This window comes from Cannabis sativa, chromosome X (genome assembly GCF_029168945.1).
Source record: "Cannabis sativa cultivar Pink pepper isolate KNU-18-1 chromosome X, ASM2916894v1, whole genome shotgun sequence".
Lineage (NCBI taxonomy): Eukaryota > Viridiplantae > Streptophyta > Magnoliopsida > Rosales > Cannabaceae > Cannabis > Cannabis sativa.
In genome coordinates this window covers 8,747,981-8,752,789 of record NC_083610.1, presented here as the reverse complement: position 1 = coordinate 8,752,789, position 4,809 = coordinate 8,747,981, and the positions used below count along the sequence as shown (strand labels likewise).

Here is a 4,809-nt window from a genome sequence, read left to right as displayed (position 1 = left end):
TCTTTGATGTCAATTTATACATATAGGAAAAAACAGTGGAGAAAAATGAAAGTGATGAATCCATTGGTTAATATGCCCACAGTGGCCATGTCATTATGGCGGCCAACTATAGAACTAAACTATTTATTTAAGTCAAAGTGATGATGGTCACAGGATGCATTATCTCTTTTGGACTATATACAGTGATTGCATGATGAAGTGCTTCCATTATAATCTGACTACAAATTAATATATAATATGTATAATTTTAAATAATTGACATTATCACAATAATACAGGAGTAGAGTATTTTTATTAGGGATAATTGCGCCAAAAGTCCCCAAAAACTTAGAGTTGATGCAGATAAGTCCCCAACCTCAAAAATTGGCGGTAATAGTCCCCAAGGTCGCATTTTCTGTAAGTCCGTTAGTCCCTTTTCTAACAGATCCGTTAAACTCAAATAAAATACCACGTGTCAATTTTTTATTGATCCAAATTATATTTTAATTTTTTTTTTGAAACAATTATATTTTTAATTTAAAATAATTAAAAAAAAAACTAAACAATTTTTTTTTCTTTTTTTCTTTTATCTTCTTCTTCTTGTAAATGCCCAGAAACCACCCTAACCAGCCAACCCAAAACCCAGCACCAACTCTGACCCTCGTCGAGCTCAAAACCCAGTGCACCGTCCACCCCTTTAGTTCATCTTCTTCATTCACGACACAAGCTAACAAAAATTAAAAAAATTCTACATACCAACCAGCAGATCTGGTAGCTAACAAAAATCACAATACCATAGAGTTTATGGTATTGTTGGACCTGTTAGCTAAGAAAAAATAAGAAAAATATTCATCACCCATCATTGAGAGAAGGAGGCCCAAAAAGACTATACAAACCCTACACAACATCAAACTCTAATATAAAAGGCAAGATATCAATTAATCCTTTCTTTACTATACGACAGCCATAGAAATTCAAAATTTCCCAAAAATACTTCTTCTCTTCTAACAGCTGCACCAAAAACTAGGGTTAGGGTTCTATGGGTTTTTCTATTTTCTTCTTCCTCCTGTTGCTGAAAACAAGGCTAGGGTTCTAATGGGTTTTAAATTCTCTTCTTCTTCTCTTAGTCACAGTTAGGATTAGGGTTCTTAGATTCTAGGTTTTCTTCTTCCTCTAACCTGAAATAAAACCCAGAAAAACAACAAATCAATAAAAACACAAAACGCATCAATGGGCTAAGGAGACAAAACGTCCACGAAGCTCCATCATTCAAGCCCTCTCATCGAAGCTCCTGGTTATTCATCAGTTTCTGACCATGGTGGTTATGGAGGTAACTAGAAGGAAGAGACGAAGGGGGAGAGAAGAAAAAGGGTCGGGGTGGGAATGGTGTTGGCTTTGGAGTGGGAGTTCCTGGTGGTGGGTTTTTGGGGTAGGAGTTCCTCGTGGTGGTCGGTTGAGTATGGCTTCCATGGCCATGCTTGTTGCTGTTGAAGAAGAAGATCAATGAGAGAGAAAGAGTTGAACATAAAGAGAGAAAAAATAAAAGTAAAGAAAATAAAATAAAATATTAAAGTTTCTATTTATTCTTTTAATATTTTCTATAAAAAATATTAAATTGTTTAAATTATTTTAATTTTTAAATAATTTATTTTATTTTTTAAAATTTTAAATGAAAAATATAATTTGGACCAATAATTTGTCGACATGTGGCATTTTATTTGAGTTTAACGGATCTGTTAGAAAAGGGACCAACGGACTTACAGAAATTACGACCTTGGGGACTATTACCGCCAATTTTTGAGGTTGGGGATTAATCTGCATCAACTCTAAGTTTTTGGGGACTTTTGCCGCAATTATCCCTTTTTATTATTATTTTGTTTAGAACATCTTTAATGGGCATAACATGATCAATTTCAAGGACATGCGTGCTTTGTATGATAGCTTGTCGTTGGGGACAACCTTCTGATGTCGTACTTGATCACTAGGTTTGTAGTCTAACACGTGTAGGGAGAGCCTTCACGGGCTAGGGGTGTAGCTTAGTTTATATATCGTATCTCAAAATGCCTTGACCCTTTAGGGAAAACCCATATTTTTTGCGGGAGCTGATGGCTTTGGTTCTTGGAACGGAGGGAGACTTTGGCTCACGGACACTCTCCGTGTTGCTAGCAGTCAGGGAACTCCCTATCACGGAGACTCTTCCCACCACTACAAGAAATGTCACTTTTACCAGCGCAGTTCGCTACTGCGCTCGTAAAAGTAACTTTTACCAGCACATTTCGCAAACTGCACTGGCAAAGAGGTCATAGTTTTACCAGCGTACATTTGCAGTGGCTAAAATCTAACTTTTACCAGCGCATTTACGCGCTGGGAAAAGTCATTTTGCCAGTGTTTTTCATTTTATGCTGGCAAAAGTTCTAATACCAACATTGATTTGCCAACCTCCTTTTGCCAACACATCACAAATAAATTCTATTTTACCAGCACAATACTAACTTTTTCCAGCACAAAAATGTGCTGGCAAAAGTTATATTTCTTGTAGTGCACAAAGTTAGCGCCTTTATCTTCCCAGAGCATCAATTAAGGAAGTTTTTCAGCTATTAACTTCTTAGCCTTTCTTGATCAAAGTACACATGTCATGATTATGAAAACGCGAATAACAATAATGTACTGATAACCAATAAAGAATTCATTATTGTTGTTATTGAATTTTGAGATAAGCTCCTGTGTTTTTATTCATTATCTGGTTTAAAATTTTAATTCTAATTTCAAGTTTGATTTGTGATTCTTATGAGTTGTTATAAATCATAACAATTAGCTTGGTGTCCAAATTTTGTAACTTTATAAATATGTGTAGTCTGTGTGAGATAGGTAAGTGTGTGAGAAGTAGAGTGAGTTGTGAAATGAGAAGTGAGCATGAGTTTGTTGACTAGTGAGAGGAAGAAAAAAAAAGGTGTATTGGGGTTCGGGTGGAGAGATTAAGATAGTGAATGTGTAATTTTGAAGTGAAATATATCTCTCTTTGTGGGTTTGATAGTTTTACCAAACCGAGTAAATTGCTTTGCTTCGTTTCTTTATTATTTTGATTTGCTTAAAATTTATTATTTTTTCCAACAATTTTATTATTTTATTGTTTTAATCGTTACTGGTTTGAGTACACTATTCATCCCTGTTTTATCTCCAATTATTATTTGTGAATTGATTAATCTTGTCATTACTAATTGCTTGTTGATTAAGTCTTAAATAATTTGATTTTTCACATTAGTTATAATTTTCCCACACAAACTTATTACAATTCTACTCAAATTCAAATAGGTTATATATAAATATATTTTGGGTCTCTAGTCACAATAAAAAAATTTATTTTTAGTCTTAATAAAATTTGTGACTGAAGGTGAAAGAATTGTGATTAATATAAATTATTATTCTTATGTTATGACTAATAATTTTGCGGTTAAAAACATTAGTCACAAAAATTACAATTTATTTTGACTAAATGTGTTTTTAGTTATAATATTTATTGTAACTAAAACTAAATTAGTGATAACTTGTATCTTAATATTATGTTTTAGTCACAAATAATTTTTTGTTGTAACTAAAAATCATATTTAATTATAAAAAATTAATGTTGTGACTAAAATGTTACAACTAAAGATTGTTTTTTTTTAAGGAAGTACATTCAGTATTTTATGTACAAGTCTAATCAACACCTTTTGTTATTACATATATGTATATGTGTATATGTGTAAATTTGTATATGTATATATATGTGTAAATTTGCATTACTGAGCATTTGAAAAATGATATAAATTAATAGAGTCTTCATAGGTAGTGCGTGCACTAGAGAAGTTTTACATATAAAATATTTGAGATTCAAATACGTACACGTGATGATATTTGTAAAGAATCCAAATAATATACTAGTGATTAGGTTTGGCTCCTGCTATGCAAAACAAATTTTTTTTGTAGAGAGATAAGGCACTATATATTTCTTAAATTACAATCTCATACATACAATTTCTATACATTACCAGTGGAAGTACAACTGTCACGTAAGGAAAGAAAAGCTGCAAGAAAATATTTCAACCAGTAATATAATATATCTATAAGTATGCAATTTCCATTTGTGTGTAGTTATTCCAATATGCGTGACTAAATAATTCACCACTAAGGCTTGTCATTGGTGTTTAATCTTTTCTTTTGGTGGTTCTAATTATAAAGGCATGCGCGCATAGGAGTATAACTTTGAGGGTGTTTTAAAGAGTATGTGAACTGATTACGGGAGTTGAACGTAAGTAGCTAGCAAGCAACATGGTCGGCTGAGCAATAAGATCAATTGGTGATGTGCACAATTTCATGAATTTAGTAAAGGAATTAATATAGCAAATCAGCTTGAGGGTAAGTGTGTGTAAACTTGTACCATGTGATGTTATTTTTAAAGAATTTAATATCAGTGGGCATTGACTATCTAGTACAAGACAAAAATTTCCAAAACAATTCAACCCATATAATTTAGTTGTAGTGAGTAGTAATCACTTATGACTTATCCCCTTCCAAAAAGGAAAAAAAAGGTAATCACTTATTATATTACTACATAAATACCTGAATGATACGCCTCTTTGAGCTATAAGTTTTAAAACAGAGGTTATCTGCCCAAATATTTAAATTATATCGAAGTTTATCTTCTAACCAAGTTAGTGCATATAAAAAATAATAAAATATCTCAAAAACAAAATAATAAAAATAGAAACAATAAAACTGGCCCATGCAGGTCTCGAACCTGCGACCTTCGCGTTATTAGCACGACGCTCTAACCAGCTGAGCTAATAGGCC

General features: G+C 32.5%; 1 non-coding gene across 1 annotated transcript; it reads right to left on the bottom strand.

Annotated features, from left to right (window-relative positions):
• Positions 1-4,735: 4,735 nt before the first annotated feature.
• On the bottom strand, positions 4,736-4,809 carry TRNAI-AAU (transfer RNA isoleucine (anticodon AAU)). The gene has a single exon. It is a non-coding gene; the product is annotated as a tRNA-Ile (tRNA).